Consider the following 22,368-nt stretch of genomic DNA (forward strand, 5'->3'; position numbering starts at 1 on the left):
CTTAGACAGAAGAAGAACATTTGGTGAATCTGCAAAAATTGTTTGAACGATTAAGGAAATTCAAACTGAGGCTTAATCCGAACAAGTGTACTTTCGGGGTGAGATCGGGAAAATTGCTGGGTTTTATTGTTAGCGGAAAAGGGATTGAGGTGGATCCTGACAAAGTGAAAGCAATACAGGAAATGCCTGAGCCAAGAACAGAGAAGCAAATCCGTAGTTTCTTAGGGAAGTTGAACTACATTGCAAGGTTCATCTCTCACCTAACAACCACGTGTGAGCCAATTTTCAAATTGCTGAGGAAAGATCAGGCTATCAGGTGGAATGAAGATTGTCAAAGGGCTTTCGAGAAGATAAAAGAGTATCTACAGAAACCTCCAATCCTTATACCTCCAGTTCCTGGGAGACCTCTGATAATGTACCTGTCAGTGACCGAGAACTCGATGGGGTGTGTATTGGGACAGCATGACGAGTCTGGTCGAAAAGAGAATGCCATATACTACCTTAGCAAAAAGTTTACCGACTGTGAAGTCAAATATTCGCAGCTTGAGAAAACTCGCTGTGCTTTGGCCTGGGCTGCTCGCCGACTGAGGCAGTATATGTTGAACCATACTACCTTGTTGATTTCTAAGATGGATCCAGTGAAGTACATCTTTGAGAAGTCGGCTCTCACCGGACGTGTTGCCCGTTGGCAGATGATTTTAATAGAGTATGATATCCAGTATACATCCCAGAAAGCCATCAAAGGTAGTATTCTGTCAGACTACCTTGCCGAGCAACCGATTGATGATTATGAGCCAATGAAGTTTGAATTCCCTGATGAAGACATCATGTTCCTCAAGATGAAAGACTGTGAAGAGCCAGTTGTTGAGGAGGGACTTGATCCAAACGAAAAGTGGACTTTGTTGTTTGATGGGGCTGTCAATGCTAGAGGAAGTGGAATTGGCGCTGTTATTACTACTCCGAAAGGTGCCCACATACCTTTCACCGCTCGTTTGACTTTTGAGTGCACAAATAATGAAGCTGAGTACGAGGCCTGTATCTTGGGTATTGAGCAAGCCATTGATCTGAGAATCAAGACTCTGGACATCTTCGGAGATTCAGCTCTGGTGATCAATCAAGTAAATGGTGATTGGAATACTCTCCAACCCACTCTGGTCCCCTACAGAGATTACACGAGAAGACTGTTGACTTTCTTCACAACAGTAAAATTGTATCATATACCTCGTGATGAGAACCAGACGGCAGACGCACTTGCTACTCTATCCTCCATGATCAAGGTAATTCGTTGGAACCATGCTCCCAGGATCGATGTGATGCGCCTTGACAGGGCCGCGCATGTGTTTGCTGCTGAACTGGTAGTCGATGACAAGCCCTGGTATCACGATATCAAGTGCTTTCTGAAGAATCAAGAGTACCCTGCAGGGGCATCCAACAATGACAGAAAGACTTTGAGAAGATTGGCAGGCAGTTTCTTCTTGAACAAAGACGATGTGTTGTATAAGAGGAACTTCGACATGGTTTTGCTCAGATGTGTGGAAAGACACGAGGCGGACATATTAATACAGGAAGTTCATGAAGGTTCCTTCGGTACTCATGCCGGCGGACATGCAATGGCTAAGAAATTGTTGAGAGCGGGTTATTATTGGATGACCATGGAATCAGATTGTTTCAAGTATGCTCGGAAGTGTCACAAATGCCAGATTTATGCTGATAAGGTGCATGTACCGCCGAATCCTCTGAATGTGATGGCTTCGCCGTGGCCGTTTGCTATGTGGGGTATTGACATGATTGGAAAGATTGAGCCGACTGCTTCCAATGGGCATCGCTTCATCCTTGTTGCCATCGACTATTTCACCAAGTGGGTCGAAGCAGCGTCGTTCGCGAATGTCACCAGGCATGTGGTTGCCCGTTTCATCAAGAAAGAAATCATTTGTCGCTATGGAATTCCCGAAAGAATCATTACTGATAATGGTTCTAATCTCAACAACAAAATGATGAAGGAGTTGTGTCAGAACTTCAACATTCAGCATCACAATTCTTCCCCTTACCGCCCTAAGATGAACGGCGCTGTTGAGGCGGCAAATAAGAACATAAAGAAGATTGTGCAGAAGATGGTCGTCACGTACAGAGATTGGCATGAGATGCTACCCTTCGCCTTGCATGGGTACCGTACTTTAGTACGTACATCGACCGGGGCAACCCCTTACTCCCTGGTGTATGGTATGGAAGCAGTCCTACCTGTTGAAGTGGAGATTCCTTCTCTAAGAGTCCTGTTGGATGTCAAGTTAGATGAAGCTGAATGGATTCGGACAAGGTTCAATGAGTTGAGTCTTATCGAAGAGAAGCGAATGGCAGCCATTTGTCATGGGCAGTTGTATCAGAGTCGGATGAAGAGAGCTTTTGATCAGAAGGTGCGTCCTCGTTGTTTCCAAGTTGGAGATTTAGTGTTGAAAAGGATCCTTCCTCCTCAGACAGATCACAGGGGCAAGTGAACTCCTAACTATGATGGACCGTATATTGTCACCAAGGTTTTTGATGGTGGGGCCTTAATGCTTGCAACTATGGATGGTGAAAACTTCACTTCCCCTGTGAACTCAGACGCAGTTAAAAAATACTTCGCATAAAATAGACCCGCTGGACAGTAAAAAAGAGTAGTCCAGGCAAAAATGGGCGTCCTGGCGAACCAAGAAAATGAAAGGGTTCGGGCAAAAATTAGGGACAAAAATAAAAAAAGATTGTACACCCGGTAAGTTGAAAACCTGAAAAGGCAACTTAGGCAAAAATGGGTATCCCGGTGGATCGAAAACCCGAAAAGGGTGATCCAGGCAAAAGTTAGGGATTAAGCGAATGACTGCGTTCTGAGTAGTTTTGAATCTCATCTCGTGCCAATGACTGGAAATTTTTGAAGGATAGGAAACAGTCCAATCACTCTTTCAGAAAGCTGATCATCTGGAGGATCTTGAAGACGGGCAAGTCATAGCAGAATTGGAACCCAATAGAAATCCATTTCACATTGCCATTAGATTAATTTCTGTTTTTATCTATTGTGCGATTACCTCTTTCCAGGGATTGCTTCTTAGTGTAAATGCCTATTCAGAGGCCATTCAATCAATAAAATCATGTTATTCAGTATATCTCTGTTTTCATTTTCATTTTACTGTTTTGTTTGCAAAAATGACGTCCGAGTTTTTGATAAACATTGCATCATGACACATAAGGGCTTTACAGGTACATGCTTAATAAACATTTAAAATTGCTGTAAATTTTAAGTGCTTTGGATCGTCTATTCAGAGCAGATACCCTCGGGGCATTTCCTTAAAATCCCCTGCAGATGATCGTGAATATCTTCCTCAGTGAAGTCACCAACAAACAAATTCGGTGTCTTATCCCTGCAGAGCTGATCAGAGCGTTGGATTCTTCAATCCCCAGCAGTTTCTCACCACCGTACTTCCCCAAGCGGTTGTTTCAGGACATACACTCCCCAGTAGAGTTGATAGTACCAGACTACATATCCCCAACGGGGTTGACAGTGCCAGACTTTATCTTCCCAGCAGAAGTGGCTGCTCCTTAGAGTTCGATGCCAGATCGATAATCCCAATGCCAGATCCATGGTTTCTTTCCTTGAAGCAGAACCTCGGTACTGTATCAGTGTTTGCTCCCCCTGCTGAGTCATCTCTCGCAAATCGTGGTTGCCAGAACCATTGTAGCTTTCCTCAGCAGCAGGCTTCCAATGCCATTCTTTCCCCGATCAGAGTCTCGGTATGGCCAGAACACCGCATGGCTAGTCATCTCCCCACAGAGTTAATTGTGGTGTGTATCTCCAGCAGCCTGGCCAGAGCCCAGAGGATGGTAATCATTGCCCCAGCAGATCCCCTTGCCTCGACTTGGCATTCTACCCAGCATTTCGCATCCCTGCATGTAGAATCATATTGCATTGCATCCTTCCAAATCGCGTAGCATTTCCATTTTCATGGAGCATTACGCCATTGAAAAATTCAAACATACGCATGTAAGCATAAAACATTCTCGGTATCCCAAGTGATAAGCTAGAAGTTGTTTCCAGTACTCAGACTGAAGATTGTTCATGACTTACCTTTGTTATCCCCAGCAAGTGTCATTGGCCCATGCGCCGCCTCTATTATCATTCCCTATTTCTGCCAATGCTGACAGGCATGAAGTATTTTCCAATGTTCAGATCGAAGAAGTTTCCGACGTTCAGGTCGATGCGACTTGTGGCATTCAGACCAGTTTTCCGGTATCCAGACCGAAGTGGCATTCGGGCCAATTTTCCGATATTCAGATCGAAGTGGCATTCAGGCCAATTTTCCGATATTCAGATCGAAGTGGCATTCAGGCCAAGTCTTTCCGATGTTCAGATCGAAGAAGTTTCCGACGTTCAGGTCGATGCGACTTGTGGCATTCAGGCCAATTTTCCGATGTTCAGATCGAAATCCTTTCCAGTATTCAGACTGATGAGCGGCATTCAGGCCATGGTTATTTCTGTGTTACCATTTATTTTGGTATCCAGTTTAACATTCTTTTTCGATATTCAGACTGACTTTCACCGTACCAGACGGATTCTTCTTTCAAGACCACCTCTTTGCCGATTCTGACAGACATTGTTACTTCAATTCACTTCAGTGCAAATTTTTGGGCTTTTATTGTATTCAATCCCTTGATACCTCGAAAGCACGAAAGCAGCTGCCATCTTCTTTCCGGGTCTCCAGTTGATTGAATAGGGGCAGCTGTAATACCCCAAAATTTACCCTTCATTTTTCCTGGAAAAAAAAAAGAAAAAAAGGAAAAAAATTAATTAATTAATTAATTAAATAAATAAATAAATAAATAAATAAAATAAATAAAATATAACAAATTATTTTGGACTTGGGTCTCCCTCATTTGAGCCCACTACCCACGAAAATCAGTCTATAAATACAGAAGTTTCAGTAGAGGAGTGACAGTTGGAGTTACACTGGGAGATTCACTGGAGAAAGATAGTGAGAGAAAGAAGACAGAACAAAGGGGGATTTTGAGGAGAAACAAAACACTATGAGGTTTCCTTGGAACAAAACCCTGAGGAAAAAGATAGTGAGAGAAGACCTAACAGAGAACTCAGAGCAGCCTCCAAACCCTGAAGGGAACTCCACTTGTAAACCTCACGGGTGCAACTCAATTTCAATCAAGCTCTCCAATCAGGTTTGCCCTATATCCATCATCTTTATGCCTTTAATTTGAATGCTCTAAATGTATGAGGTATTATGGGTGAATTTGATACCTTTTTTGTGGGCCTTTTGTGAATTTTGATGGAATTATTCATGTGGTTACATTTTGATTTAGGGGCAACTCTGGGTTACCCTATTTTGTTTCTCTAACCTGTCTTTGTGTTGCCATGGTATTGTTTTCCCTGGATTTCACCTTGTTTGTCTAACCTTTCTGTTGAGTTTTCGTGAGGGCTCACATACTCTTGCAGGGATACCATCAGGAGGTTTATCCTGATTAATCGTATTGACTGATTTTCTTTGATGGTCTAGCTGGAGAGATCTCAGGGTTGCTAATCCTTTAATTGCTGTAACTTCGGATCTTTATCCGTGTGGTAATTTTTTCCTTTTCTCGTACTTTATCGCTTTCTTAGCTGGAAGACCTCGATAGGAGGCAATGTTTGGGCCCCTTGGTGGCATTTTACTTTGAGATACATGTTTTGTGTTTTGTATTCATATCCCCACATGTAGCGCGGTTCCTTCGTCAAGGACTGCCTGTTTGCCCTCGAGCATCCCAAACCCTAAAACCCAAAGCAACACGTTTACTCCTTCTACTACAGGCGAGTAAGTCTCCAAAGGTCGAGCATCCGGTAGATTGCGTAGTAACGTCGTTCGTTCAAAACCCAATCCATAACCCCGTAGTTAGCCGAACTACGGCTTGCTCTGATTCTCATTCCAGATGAGATACGTAGGCATAAGACGCGATGTCTTAGCGAGCACACATCCCCCAACCCATAGGTCAGCCGAGCTACGAAGACTCTGATTCTCATATTCAGATGAGATACGTATGCAGTGGATGCGACATCCGCGCGAGTCATTTCTCTTAACCTTTTTAGTAAATAAACACATTAGGTAAGCCCACACCCTTTAGACAAAAACTACAAAAGTGGATCCCGTAGAGTACTATGGATGCGTAGGGGTGCTAATACCTTCCCTTCGCATAACCGACTCCCGAACCCAAGATTTGGTTGCGAGACCCCGTCTTGTCCTTTCCTTTTTCAGGTTTACTTCGAGCGTTTCCTTTCCCTCCCTTGGGATGAATAACGCACGGTGGCGACTCTTCTGTCTTTTTCTTTCGCCGGTTGTTTTTTCGCACACTGTATTTTTCAGGTTGCGACAGGCATTATGTGTGCATAGCCTTTTGAAAAGTTAGGTTTAAAAAAGTAAAAGTTGTGGCCTTATGAGGGATTTGACCTGCAAGCTTTCAATGGCACTGTAACCCACCTCTAGGGATATATTGAGCTGATGGTCAACTTGGAATAAGAGAGAGACACAAGGGCGATTGACCTACAATTTATGGTAGTTCCATGCATAATCGTCTATAAATGTATTTTGAATAAGTATTTTTCAACATGGCTAGATGCAATTTCTCCCCCAGTCCATCTCAAACTAAATTATTACAATATGCACGACGATCCAGTGACAATATATGTTGTCCTCTCGAGGGCACAAAGGACACATAGGGATATACATCATGATCAAAAGAAGGACAAAGAAAAGGCGATGTAGACCAATATAGCCTCCCTCATCACGCGATTAAGAGGTATGGCGATTGAGCCCCTAACAAGTAAAATGAATAATTCTAACTTGACAATTGTATGGGAAGACTTAGGATGAAAGCTGAAGTCGGTTACAACGTGTCCTACAAATTAACCCATTGGCGAATAATTAACGATTATGCCAATTGGTTAAATTTCCTCTTATTACATGTAAAATGCACCTCTCATGAAGATATAATCTCATTCTTCTAGTAAAAATAAATAAATTTTACTAAACTCTTTTTGTTTTGATCATAAAGGATAGGCACGAGTTAGAGGTGTTATGACGTTATATGCGCTTGACAAAAGCAATCAAAAAACCCATGGAGAACGACTCAGGGGTGTTGTAACAGACGCCACAAGCACACAACTAAAGAAATAAAAACCCCACAACAAAAGAAAATAGATAAAGAAGAAAAACCACAACACATAAAATAAGGACTCCCCCCCTTTTGGTAGCTAGTCACACTAGAGCGTAGGCGGTGAGTCCATTTTAGATTGGCCTTGAATCAAGTCTAAACTTCGAGCACGACCTCAGAGAAGCACGTATCTTCCAAAGACACAAATTTTGGACTTAAAGCAACACTATAAAAGCTAAAAATAAAGGTAAGAAACAAAATTAACATATACATTGCCAAACAGTAACCATGGAGTCCCTTTATCCATCAAAGATACACCGGAAAGGAACACTCCGAAAAAAAATCAATAAGGTACTAAGCATTTGAACCATCCATAACAGAGATCAACTCTCTGTTCATCATTTCCTAATCATGATGTACTTTTTCTCGTGAAATATGCACTAAAGAATATAAAAATTCCACCTGCTGTAACACATTCTTGAAAGATACATGCACGACGGAGATACTGTCTTCCACTTACTTCACATACTCCTTTGATAAGGTAAGATCTTCAAGTCACATCTCTCGAAGGTTGACGTCATTCTTATTCAACCCTTTCCGAGCCTCTTTCAAAGATGTTTCCACCTCCTCTACCGCCTTATGAGAAGAACCCAATGCCTTGTTTACCTCAGCAAGAGGGGTCTTAACCTTGGTTAGTCTTATTTATGAGATGGATAAAGTTTTACCCTTCTTCTTCACCTCTTGTACAAGGGATCACACGTTCTTGTTTAGTGTGTCGGGATACTTAAAAGTTTCAATAATGACACATATCCTTGAAAATAAGATAGATGCCCATTGGAGCTCTTCCAGGAACTGGTATCGCTCAATTACAAGAAATTTGATGCATTCTTAAAGAACTTTATTTTATTTTTGAATACGATCGTGAAATAAGACTTCTCACCTCCAGAAGGCACCAAAGCCAAGAAATTTGACGCCTTGCGGGTATGATATGCAAGATCAGTTAACTCCTTATGGCGAGATGTTATAACCTTGCTCAAAAATAGGCATAATCCTCTTCAGAGATAGAAGTTAGAAACTCCTCGGTCGTTTGTGAACTTGGACGGGCAAAGAGATAAGGGGATAATGTAACTAGGATTGACGTAGAACCTCCCATCGAATTATATTCCTCTATGTTGTGTTAAAGCATCTAAGGTTGGCTAACACATGACCCCTTACCATGACACGCCCCCACCCACACAGGGGATGGGCACATAAAGTCTTCCAATTAGACCAAGTCAGAAGAAAGCCCCAAAGTAGAAGCCCTTCCATCAACTGGGATGTTGGTAACTAATAACCACATAATACACTGCATTTTCTGACTCGATTCACATAACATTTGACGTTATTTTGTCACCTTTTATAGTGTTACGCTGGTAGTTTGTATCTATTTTAGGCACTTTACAGGTAGGAGTAGGTACACGAGAAAATGGGACAAAAGCGACCAAAAACAGAGAAGAAATGTAGAAAATGCACTAGTGGCGACCTCCATGGCGTCCGCCATGACGTGACACCCATGAGTGTAGCACCTCAAATTTGCACTTATCATTGTACATACATTCTCATATTAGGTCATAACATAACATGGTCCACTGCATAGCATTGCATTGTCCCTTTTGCCCAAGTGCAAGATCATCAGGAGAATTAGGTCAAACTGATCAGGAGATCAGTCAATCAAGCAATCAAGCACAATTCTCAAGGAGCCAAGGCCCTAGGGTTGGTCCAACATGTTCACATGACTTGGGGATCCATTTGAAGTGTTTAGGTCAAAGATTGGATGTTCAGAGGTCATCATTCAATGCACAATCAGTCAGAAACCCTAAAAAGTCAAACTTGGTCAACTGTGATTGATTTTACGGTTTTGATGGATGGATTTGGTTTGAGAGAGCTTATTCATGTCCAAATAGGCCTCATATATAATGGCAAACATCATCATTGGAGAATTTGAAGCCAAATCAGAAATTTCCAAAAATAGAAACTGGACCTGTAATTTTAACTGCCAAAAATGGAAACTTTTTGATCCCAAACTTACATCATGATACAAGCTTCAAATGAATTTTTGCCCAACATTAAAGTTGAAGATCTTGTTCTCCCATTTCCAAAAAGTCCAAGAACTCTCAATTCCCATGTATGGTTGGCAAGATATGATCAATTCATTTTCAAAAATTCTTGAACTTCAAAAGGCCATATCTCTCAAACCATTTGGCCAAATTTGGTGAGGTTTTTTTCCAACAAGTCACATTTGACCTCCTCTTTCCAAAAATGTAACCCTCATGCACCAAAACCTTATGGATCAAAATGGCATTTTTGAACTATCATGATTTATTTTCAAGTGAGGTGAAAAAGTGAAGTTTCAAATTAACCATTCCCAACCAATTTTGCCATTCAAATATGTTCAGATATGTTGTTTATGACATGTTGGAAGGCCCATTTTCGTGCTCTTGCCATTACACCTCACCATGTGGACAAAAGTGGCCAATTAGCAATTTTGATTTTAAAACAAAATGTGATTAGCACCTTGCTTATGCAACCTTAAACAGAGGATATAAAGATCATTTTCTGCCAGAAGAGAACCCTAGCAGCCTCCTAACATCACAGAATTCTCTCACCCTCTCAAATCTCCATTTTTGCACTTTGAACTTTTCCTTGAAAAATTGTGAAGCACACGAGCTGGCCATTGTTGATTCACCATCTAACCACCATTCTGAGCTCATTCCAACCTTCATTCACTGACTGTAAAGGCCATTTGCTCGACTGTTTTCTTCAAGCACCATCAATGGCAGTTCGAGATTGGTGCTATTCCAAGCTGTTTTGAGCCAAACCCTCTTCATCATTCATTTTTTGAAGGACTTTGGAGCACCTGTTTCATCACCAAACATCCAAATCACAACTGTTTCTCCAATTTCTCCAGAATCAAGTAAGGATTCGATTTCCTTTTTTCTCTAATTCATTCTATGCCATGTGTAGATATCCTTGCCCTGGTCACATTGAGCTTTGAATGGTTGAAAATGGCTGAGTAGTTTAGGAGAAATCTAGGTTTCAAGTTTGTTGCTCATATGTATTTTCACTCGATTCATGATGATTGTTTAGTTTCAATGCAAATGATGTTTGGATTATGCATGCTGGATGTTTGCTGGTCATGTTGGTATGATTAATTTCAATTTCTGGAAATTTTTGTTGAATCGAATTGGAAGTGATGAAGAAGCTTCACTGTACACGATAAACCCTAGGATGTTCATGCCTTGCCCAGATTTTTTGTCCTATTCACGTTGCATGGCCCTGTAGCATCATACTGACCAATCAAAACATTTCCTCTTCTTGGCCAAAACGCGGCGTTTAGTTAAGTGATCCTGGAAATTACAAGTTTGCCATCCAGCGTGCCCCCTTGACCTATTAATTGATGTTGTTTTTCATTTTAATTTCATTTTTGATCATCATCTTGTAAAAATCATAACTCCATCATGTTTAATCCAATTTGAATGGGATTTTTTGCATTTGATTCATCTTGATCTCTATTATTTTGTCATATTTTTTCCAGAATTTTTGGATGGTTGGTTTTTAATTGGCATTAGGGATTGTGACATGTATCCATATCTTGTATCTTTTACCAAACCTTTGTGAAATGGTCATGTTTTATCTTTTGCCCTTGAAAATTTTTGTGCACAAACTAGACACATCCCTGGTGATTTTGGTATAAAGTTTATGAATTTCTCATTTCTGGTCTTTGAGTTGTGATTTTTTGAAGTAGGGTGTGACAATTTGTGTCACACCATTGATGTGCAACTTGATGATTTTCCAATTGTTTGAGATTTTTCTCCCCTGTTTGGTCTTATGTTGACTTTTTGTAACACTTGTTCCCATTTGTTTTGTGAAATGCTCATACTTTATTAGATGGACATGAAATTTGATATGTGATTACTAGACATATTAAACTTTGCCATGGTTTTAGTCCCATTCATTTCTCATATGCCATCCCTGATTTATGATTTTTTCAAGTTGATGCATGTTTGGTTGACTTCTTTGAGCATGCTTAAAATTGCCTTGCCTTTCTGATTTTCATTGACCACCTTATCCTTGTCCAAATGAGATGAAATTTGACATGCTTACCATGCTGTGGGTTGTGATTGATCATGATTTATTTGATGATTTTTGGAAATGTTTAAGATTGCTTTTGATTCAAGTCTTGCTGTTGACTTCTATGAGCTTCTAAATGCCATGCTTTGACTTCTTTTGCTCATGAAATGATGATGATGATTGATATGAATGTGAAACCAATTGAGATTGTTTCTTGATTGTTTGAATTTGATTTTGGACACTTGCCATTTGCTGTTTTGACTTTCTCATTCTCTTTTGACCCTAGGCTTGTCCTAGTGGTCCTGTTACTCACATTTGAGTTCATGTTTTCAGGTTGACCAACAATTATCCAATGAGACCAATACAAATTGGTTGTGTTAGCTTGTTTATCATGACTAATCCATTTGTTTTGTAGGTTGCTTGGCTCACATGCCTTGAGCCTTGTGCATTGCACACTTAGCTTGTTTGTGTTGACTGGTTGATATCTGTTTCCTTTTGCTTTAACTTTGAAGTTGTGTACTAATGTTGTCTGACTGGTTTCAGGTACTTTTAGTTGCTTTTAGTTCCTTGTGAACTTTGCTTTGCTTTGCTTGATAAGCAATTTGCATTGAGGTATACCTTCTTATCTTCATGTAGTCTGGAAGACCTGGCCTGTTACTTGGCCAGGCACCTGTCTGAAGTCCTCCTTAAGAGGCAATGTTTGTGACTGTTTAAAATTGTCCTTGTACATATGCAAAGACCTCCTAAGTGAAGAGGCAATTGGCAGAACCCAAGGGATATGCAATTTATCCCCTGCTATTCTGTGTGTCATCTGCTTTGCTCACACCACTGTGTTGATGCATTGCAGATACAAACCCAAGATCTTGTACAATTGTACAGTTGAGTCAGTATCAAATGTGTAGAAGGGTTCCTACCTTCTGAACCCACACATTCTTGTCTTAAGCTCTCCCAGGCCAGGGATAAGAGCTGTGAAGTCTTATCTTCACTCACCTTTCATCTGCTTCACCTTAGCCCCTCAATGGCAAGGTTAAGAGCTAATACTACCCAGTTCCAGTGGTTTGTTTGTTGAGGTTGATATGACCCCTCGACTAAAACCTAGCCTTGATGTTTGAGCCCCTTGTTGGTGTGTTTATTTCATGTTGTATGTGCTTGTGTGGTGTGATTGTATCCCCTAGGTTTGCTAGACTCCGCGTAGTCTCGTTTGCATGTCAATTAAGGTAGCACGGTTCCTTCGTATAGGACTTCCTTTCTTGCTTGAGCTTTCCTAAAACACAAACAAACATTATCCCCTCTTAAGGATACGTTAACTCCTTCTACTACAGGTGAGTAAGTCTCCCAAGGTCGAGCATCAGGTAGATTGCGCAGTGACGTTGTCCACTTAAAAAACACAAACCAACGGGAATAGTTTAGCCGAACTACGACAACTCTGATTCTCATGTCCAGATGAGATACGTAGGCACGAGATGCGATGTCTTGTCGAGTTTGACTAACAACTAACACTAATTCTCTTCTCTCGCCCTCGTTGCGATTGAGACCTCCCCTTTCTCTTGCCCTAGTTGCAATCGAGACCCTTGCTTCCTGTGCAAGTTAGGTTAGGTGTGGCTTGCTTCCTGTGCAAGTCATGTTTAGGATAGGCTTGCTTCCTGTGCAAGTTAGCTAGAAACCTTAACTTAGGGACGACTTTGCATGACAACATCTAGACTCGAGTCGTAGTCTCCCTAGTGTTGTGTCTCCCTCTGTTATCTGGTTAGGCTAGTCCTTTTTCCCTGCGTAGGGGAACTACGTCGCCCTGATTCTCATACCAGATGAGATACGTAGGCAGGAGATGAGCAGATCTCTCCGGGCGCCTTTTCTTCTTTTTTTGTGTGTGTTTGGCAACTATTAGGCTCGAGCTCTAGTCTCCCTATTAGTTTGTCCTTTCAACCTTTGTGTTCCTTCTGACGTCTCAGCGTCTCTTTTTGTTTGCGTGGCAACTATTAGGCTCGAGCTCTAGTCTCCCTATTAGTTCGCGTGTTCGTTTTTTTTCTTTTTCAACCCTTTGTGTCTTAACCACCCTTGCGTGTGTTTGTTGGTTCGGATGCTGATGTAAGCCCAGTGATTGGCATTCAGGCTCCACGTTTGCCTTTGCCTGTGTTTGTTTGCGTGCGTGTTAGCCGAGCTACGAATGCTCTGATTCTTCTTCGTCCAAGAAGATACGTATGCATAGGATGCGACATCCTAGCGAGCATGTGTCGTTTCCCCAGTCCGAACTACTTCGACTCTGATGTCTATGCCTGATAGACTAAGTAGGCCCAGGATGCAGTATCCTGCCGAGTCAGTCTTGTCTGTTTTCTGTGTCTCTTTCAGCCAGTGTGTGTGTGTGTGAGCAGTGATTTTAGCAACCATTTTCCTTCCTATTGTGCGTGGATCCTGTCGAGTACGACAGATGCGTAGGGGTGCTAATACCTTCCCTTCGCATAACCGACTCCTGATCCCATTCTCTTTGGTCGCGAGACCATGTTCTTTCCAGGTTTACTCTGAGCGTTTCCTTTCCCTCTTTTTGGGATAAATAACGCACGGTGGCGGCTCTGTTGTTCTTGTTTTCCCGCCGGTTTTTCGCGTAATGCGACAGCTGGCGACTCTGCTGGGGATGCAATGAGAAGTTGACCTGTGCTGGTCCGTCTTCCCTAAGCGAGTCTCTCCTAGCGCTCTCTAGGTTAGGGCTTTGGTTGCTTTGTGCTGTTATTTATTGCATTCAGTTGTATATATGTGCATTTATTGTTTGCATTTATTGTGTGCATTAATGTTTGCATTCATTCATATTCATCTGTTGTGCTGGCTGTGTTTCTCTGTTTGGGGTGGGAGTTACTTGAGGTAAAAGGTCCAATACCCAGACCATGAGTGAAATCTAGGATACCTAGGAATAGAGTGATTCATGGGAAGCGGGTGGTGTACGCCACTTAGCGGAACATTGATATCACGAGCAGTTCAGACTCTGATGGGGTATTATCGGTGCATACATCGGGTGTGCACAGGATGATATTCTTGAAAGGGTTGTTTATCCTGCGTTTCTCTCGACCTTACCCTGGCCTAGATGACACCCGTGAGTGGGGAAGGGTTTGATCTTTATTACAGGTACAGTTGGTGACTCCCGGTACTGTGGTGACTGTGAATTATGGACATTTATTTCTGGGACGCCGGAGTTCTGTCCGCGGTTTATCAGCGGGTTCCGTTTATTTCGGATCCCCGGGTTGAATTCGAGAGTACCTGTTCAGAGGATCTGGCTGTCATCCATTCAATGGATGATCCTGTGATGATAGTAATGTAATCTCCAGTTCCGTTTATTTCGGAACTCCACAAGTCGGATTTATGGTGACTCGGTTCTCCAGGTTTGGGTTCAGATGCCAGTTGATCAGATTGACTTTGGGTTTCAGAGGAATTGTGACTCCAAGTTCAAGCCAAAGCTCCGATCCGGTGTGCCGAGATGCACAGCCTGCCAGTCTTGGCTCCATCATTTGCATCATAGCATGTTTATTTTCCAAAAAAAATATAATAATGCATGAAAAAGTTAACTCGCATACGCATATCCTTTTCAGGATCATTCATGATAAAATAGCATCCGCATCATACGCATATCATGCACATAGCATCCTTGCATTACAGACATGTTTGGAGAGACTTCTCACTTCGGTTCTTGACTGAGAGAGGATTGCTGACCGCCGACCGCATCGTTACTCAACCAGACTCAATCATCAGAAGATTATGGATCAGGTTCAAGCAGAGTTGGCTGAGATGAGGGCAAACATGGCCCAGTTCATGACAATGATGCAAGGAGTTGTTCAGGGGCAAGAGGAGCTGCGTACCTTAGCCCAGAGACTGGAAGACGTGATTCCACCAGTCCACCGTGCTTCACCAGTGGGTGTACCCGTTCCTGAGAATGTTGCTGTCACTATTCTCGTCAATGATTATACCGTGGGTGATGAATTGAGGGGGATCAGAATCAGTGAACAGCCTCTTGCTGCAGAGACTGTTAATGTCAGAGCAACCCGCGCTCCGGTTCGCCATCCTGGCTCTTCAAGTTCTTCCGGTTCTAAGAAGCCATCCTCTGGGACACCCAAAAGGGGAGAAAGTGAAACAAATGCTGTGCACCGTCGGAGGAGTGTGAACAGAGGACAGTATCGTCAGGCTGCTGCTGTGACTATTCCAGCAACTCCACAGCAACAGAGAAGACCAAATCAGCAATATCAACATCAGCAACATCTTCCGCAACAGCAGGCTTACCAGCCTCACAACGATAATCAAGCCGGTACTAGTAATGAGAGGAAGAAGATCATCTTTGATCCGATCCCTATGTCGTATGCAGAGCTGTATCCCTCTTTGATAGAGCGGAACTTGATTACTCCCAGAGACCCGCCGGCTATACCCGTCAACCCTCGGTGGTGGTATAGGCCTGAACAGTATTGTGTGTATCACTCAGGTGCTCCTGGTCACGATGTGGAAAGCTGCTTTCAGTTTAAGAGTAAGGTGCAGGACCTTGTCAGATCAGGTATTCTGAGCTTTGAGGACTTGGGTCCCCATGTTAATCAAGCTTGAAGATAACAAGTCCCGGGCTGGCGTCGACTTGTCTTTTGAGATCTTCAACAAAGAGGGTTGTTTGCTGCTGATGCAAAGGATACTGAGAGTTGTCATCCCTGGAGGGATCTATCACAATTGGGTCACTGTGGGTGTTCCTACAGTTGTTCATACGTCAGAGTAATAATCATTTTGTTTAAAAACCCTTCTCCCATGCCAAAAGGAGAAGTGATGACATTGTTGGCAACATTTTGTGCAATGATATTTTCATTCAAATAAATTCATGTTAAACATTTGTTTTTCCATTTGTTTTCCCTTTTCGCTTTTTGCATGAAATTGGTGATCACAAAAAAACCTAAAAACAAGAATAAAAGCAATCTTTTCATCTGCATAACGATTGTCTTGTTTGATTTTCAAAGTGCTTTTTATACTCAAAATCTTTATGCAGGTTGTTTCTCAAACCCATTGAACATAATGATCGGACGTCATCTCCCAATTTTGAATTCCCTGTATTCGAAGTGGACGAAGATGATGTTGAAGGGATTCCTGACGGTATTTCCCGACTTCTTGAGCGAGAAAAGAAGATCACTCAGCTGCATCTCGAGAATCAGCAGAACAACCAACTGGGGCATCAAAAAAAAAGAGAAGGAAAAAAAAGAGAAAAAAGAAAGAGGAGGGTGCAAAATCAAAAGAAACCCAAATCAAAAGAAATCAAAAGAAATCAAAAGAAAGAAACAAAAGAAAAATAGCACCCTCAAAGTCCCAAGTTGACTGATGCTGAATTCGATCGAAAAGAAGAGATCAACTGCCATGTGTCATGGTCAGTTATATCAGCAGAGAGTGAAAAAGCATTCGACAAGAAGGTCAAGTCTCGAGTTCTGAGAAAAGGACCGTGTGCTCAAGAAGGTCTTGTCTTTCGTGTTCGATTCCAGGGGCAAGTAAACCCCCAAGCTATAAATGTCCATATGTTGTCAAGAGAGCCTTTTCAGGCAATGTTTTGACACTTACAACAATGGATAGAAGTTCACTCGTCCTGTGAATTCCCGATGCAGTCAAGAAATACTTCGCCTAAAAGAAAAAAAAGCAAACAGCTCGCTAAGTTGAACACCCCAAAGGGCGACTTAGGCAAAAAGTAGCGTCTCGGTGGATTGAAAACCCGAAAGGGCGATCCAGGCAAAAGTTAGAGACATTGAAAAAAGAATTTGCATCCCGCTAGATTGATCACCTCACACTGGGGCAATCTAGGCAAAATTAGGGATTTGGCAAGTAACTGCATCTTGACAAGACTGTGCTCTATATCTGTCATCCGTCAGGGATTCTCGATTCGTCGTCGACTGAAGCTTTGAATACATCGAAAATTCAGAATGGTAGAGGAAAGGTCATTATGTTCAATGTAGCCCTCTTCAATATATATCACCGATTTTAAACTTGTACAGATCTATGGAGTCCTGCCCTTTGCAGACTACCATTCCATCACATCAATTTGAGCTTTTATCCAATTATTTTCATTCTTATTTGTTTCAACTCAACAAATGTTTTGCATGTTTTTAATTGATAAAGTATCATTGTTTTCAAAATAAACAAATTTTTCAAAAAAATTGTTCTTAAACAAAGTGAACATTCACAATGATGGAAGGATACTTAGGAGATCCGCAGTGCTCTCCCGAGGGTGATATGATTACCAACAGGAAAGACATTTGTTCGTATCTCGAGCATAACTTTATCTTTCTCCTGTCGAACCTCTTTTGGTTTCTCCTCAGTAAGGTTGCTCAGTGCAGTGTCGGTTGGAGTTGTTCATCTTCATGTTCCCGGCAGTACAACATTCTTCCTCCAAGTCCCTGTTAGCCCTATTGTGGGGCATTTCCAGTATAGGTTTGTTTGAGCCCTACCGTGGGGCATTCCCAGCAAGGTTGCTGTTGAAATACTTTTGTGGGGCAGTTCCCCAAGCAGAGTGTTTACTGAAGAAGTTAGCGTTCGTCTCTCCAGCAGAGCAGTCTTCTCCTCTCCCTGCAGAATGGTGTTGTTCCCTGATATCCCGGTTTCCAGCAGATCGCGTTTGCTCTCTGGTGTTTTTGGCCTTCCCTATGGAAAGAGAGTAGTACCGGGTGGTTGATTCCTGGACCTGTGTGTTTACATGTTTGTTTGTCAGCATTCATCATACATTCATCATGCATAATGCATACATGCATAATCGTAGCATTCAGATACTCATGATGCAGCTGTTGCCGTGTATCTGTTGATGGTTGTCTCCTGCTATTTGTTGATACAGATCTCTCCAGTAGATCCTCCCTAGCAGATATGGGTGTGTCTGATCTCTCCACGTAGAGCCAACCCCTTAAGCAGAAAGTGTCTACCCTTTCCTGCCATTTCCCCACTGAGATACATCCTCGTGGATGACGGTTGTTTCCGTTCCCTCCCAACACACATTGGGATGGGTTTTCCCTATTGAGTTCTTTCCTCACTAGGATGAGTCTTGTTTCAGTCTGCCTTTTGGATCGATCCTAAATTGGCTTCCTGTTGGCTGTCTCCTGTGCCTCCCTGGGGCATAAATGAATAGTCGCTCGCTAACCGGCACTCATTCATCTTATCCTCAGTGGAATTTGTTGGCTTCTACCTATGAACCGGTAGTTGTAAGTCCTATCGTCGTGGTTTTCTACCTACAAGCTGGTAGTTGTAAAATCCCACTTTCACCCCCTAGCAGAGGTAACCTTTGTGGTTCATGCTGTTTGTTGGCCTCTACCTACAAACCGGTAGCTGTAAGTCCTATCTTTGTGGTTTTCTACCTACTAGCCGGTAGTTGTAAAATCCCACGTTCTCCCTTTGATGGAGTTAACCCTTTGTGCTCATCCTATTGATGACTGGTTACTTCTCTGTGGCCTCTACCTACAAACCGGTAGTTGTAAGTCCTATCTTGGTGGTTTTCTACCTACTAGCTGGTAGTTGTAAAATCCCACTTTCATCCCCTTGTTGGAGTTGACCCTTTGTGCTCATCCTATCGATGACTGGTTACTTTTCCGTGGTTTTCTGCCTACAAACCGGTAGATGTAATCCCCTCTTTGCGGTATTGATATTCTTTCCCCTTTGGATACTTGCTTTGATCAAGCAGTATTGTCCCCATTGGGTCTACCCTTTCTTTTTGGATACTTGCTCCGAGTTAGCAACTTTATCCTCTTTTGATTGGTCATCTTTTGCATACCTAGTCCTGGTACCCTGATGCCTTTCTTTTCGGTCGTTTATCCATCTAACAACCTACAACCCGGTTATGGATAATCTTCCATGCGAGGTTATTATTCACGTTTTGACGGCTATAGATAATATATCTCATGCACTCTTTGGTCAATCTTTCGATTGTTATCTCCAGCAGAGTAAGATTCGTATTCCTTGTGGCATCGAATGTCCATCCTTTAACAAGTTTGCCTTCGCTCTCTTCAGGATGTTTTCGGTCGTTTATCCATTTAACAACCTGCAACCCGGTTATGGATAATCTTCCATGCGAGTGTATTATCTACGTTTTGACGGCTATAGATAATATATCTCATGCACTCTTTGGTCAATCTTTCGACTATTATCTCCAGCAGAGTTCATCCTACCAGTGGGGTGGACAGGTTTCAGTATCAGATCAGGGTGTGCATCCCCAGCTGAGTTGATCCTACCTGTGGATTGCGTGGGTCGTCCCCGCCGGAGTAACAGATATTTCCCAAAGTAGAGCTTATCATACCTGAGGTTTGTTTGAGCCTTATCCCCAAAGAGTTACCTGGTTTATCTTCCCCGGCGGAGCAGTTATTTCCCCAAACGGAGTTTATCCTACCGGTGGATTGATTGGGATATCCCCAGCAATTTTACTTTTGTCAGTAGCAAGCTGCTTTATTACTCCCCAGCGAGTTGCCTTGTCCTCCCCTAGCGGAGTTGTATTGATTGGTTCCCCGACAGTTGCCTTGTTCTTCCCCCAGCGGAGTTGTATTGAAGGTTTCTCAGCACAGTCGTCATGTGTATTCCCCGGCGGAGTTCTCATCATTTTGCATTTTTGCATGTAGTGATCATCGCATCCTCAAATCGCGTAGCATTTCCATTCCATATGGAGCATTACGCCATAGAAAAATTCAAACATATGCATTCATGTGTTCGAAACCCCATCAGACCGTATCCCCGGCAGAGGCGGATCATTCTGTTCAACATCAGCACAACACGTCTGCTACAGTTGCTCCTGACAGTATTCAGGATTGATATCCCCACAAAGGTTTATTTCCTCACCCGTTGGTGACAGAAAGATTGTTTCTCCTCAGTGAGATTCCCCAGCAAGTGATCAGCCTTGCCTTGGCATATCTAAGATGTCGTTCTTGTGATACCAGTAAGTGTCATGACAGCACTCGTGTGTGTTTCATCTTTCGGTGTCGGTAAACATCGAGTCTTACCCCAGTCATCGGTAAATGTCTGGTCATTTTTTGGTGTCGGTAAACACCATTGTTTCGGTGTCGGTAAACATCGAGTCTTACCCCAGTCATCGGTAAATGTCTGGTCATTTTTTGGTGTCGGTAAACACCATTGTTTCGGTGTCGGTAAACATCGAGTCTTACCCCAGTCATCGGTAAATGTCTGGTCATTTTTTGGTGTCGGTAAACACCATTGTTTCGGTGTCGGTAAACATCGAGTCTTACCCCAGTCATCGGTAAATGTCTGGTCATTTTTTGGTGTCGGTAAACACCATTGTTTCGGTGTCGGTAAACATCGAGTCTCACTCCAGTCATCGGTAAATGTCTGGTCATTTTTTGGTGTCGGTAAACACCATTGTTTCGGTGTCGGTAAACATCGAGTCTCACTCCAGTCATCGGTAAATGTCTGGTCATTTTTTGGTGTCGGTAAACACCATTGTTTCGGTGTCGGTAAACATCGAGTCTCACCCCAGTCATCGGTAAATGTCTGGTCATTTTTGGTGTCGGTAAACACCATTGTTTCGGTGTCGGTAAACATCGAGTATTTCCCTCAGTCATCGGTAAATGTCTGATAAATCCCCAGCTAAAGATCCCCAGTAGAGTCATCGGTAAATGTCCTATCTGGTTCCCGGTTGCGAATATTTGTTTGTCTCTCCCCAATAATTTTTTCCCAGTCATCGGTAAATGTCTGGTCATTTCTTTGGATGTCGGTAAACATCATCTTTCGATGTCGGTAAACATCGAGTCTCATCCCAGTCATCGGTAAATGTCTGGTCATTTCTTTGGATGTCGGTAAACATCATCTTTCGATGTCGGTAAACATCGAGTCTCATCCCAGTCATCGGTAAATGTCTGGTCATTTCTTTGGATGTCGGTAAACATCATCTTTCGATGTCGGTAAACATCGAGTCTCATCCCAGTCATCGGTAAATGTCTGGTCTTGTTTTGTTTCCTTGTTGATAAAATTAAGATCCTCAGAAGTCGTCGGTAAACGTCTTGTCTGTTTCCACCACAAAGATTTTTGTTCCTCTCCAAGCAGAGATGCCATCGGTAAATGGCCCCGTTCTCTTCGATATCGGTAAATATCGAATTCCCAGTTGCAGCAACCATCGGTAAATGGTCTTGTTGAAGTTGATATCGGTAAATATCAAAATTGCTTTGAAGCCACCATCGGTAAATGGTCTTGCTTCCTTTTTACATCAAAGTTGTTTCCCAGCAGCCATCGGTAAATGGTCTCGCTGAAGTTGATATCGGTAAATATCAAGTTTCCAGTCTTTTAACCATCGGTAAATGGTTTCGCTTTTCTGAAGTTGTTTCCCAGCAGCCATCGATAAATGGTCTCGCTGAAGTTGATATCGGTAAATATCAAGTTTTCAGTTTTTAACCATCGGTAAATGGTTTCGCTTTTCTGAAGTTGTTTCCCAGTAGCCATCGATAAATGGTCTCGCTGAAGTTGATATCGGTAAATATCAAGTTTCTCTGCAACCATCGGTAAATGGTTTCGCTTTTCAAAAGTTGTTTTTCCCTGCAGCCATCGGTAAATGGTCTTGCTGAAGTTGATATCGGTAAATATCAAGTTCCAAGTTTTTAACCATCGGTAAATGGTTTCGCTTTTCAGAAGTTGTTTTTCCCAGCAGCCATCGGTAAATGGTCTCGCTGAAGTTGATATCGGTAAATATCAAGTTCCTAGTTTTTAACCATCGGTAAATGGTTTCGCTTTTCAGAAGTTGTTTTTCCCAGCAACCATCGGTAAATGGTCTTGCTGAAGTTGATATCGGTAAATATCAAGTTCCAAGTTTTTAACCATCGGTAAATGGTTTCGCTTTTCAGAAGTTGTTTCCCAGCAGCCATCGGTAAATGGTCTCGCTGAAGTTGATATCGGTAAATATCAAGTTTCCAGTTTCCAACCATCGGTAAATGGTTTTGCTTTTCTGAAGTTGTCATGCAGTCGTCATCGGAAAATGACATGGTTCTTCTTGTAATTATATCCAGTCGGTGCAAATTTCTACGGTTCTTTGGTATTCAATCCCTGTTTACCCTGAAAGTCTGACAGCCATTGCTATCATCCGTTCGGGTTCCCAGCTGATTGAATAGGGGCAGCTGTAGCACCTCAAATTTGCAC

This window comes from Lathyrus oleraceus, chromosome 6 (genome assembly GCF_024323335.1).
Source record: "Lathyrus oleraceus cultivar Zhongwan6 chromosome 6, CAAS_Psat_ZW6_1.0, whole genome shotgun sequence".
NCBI classification, from domain to species: Eukaryota; Viridiplantae; Streptophyta; class Magnoliopsida; order Fabales; family Fabaceae; genus Lathyrus; species Lathyrus oleraceus.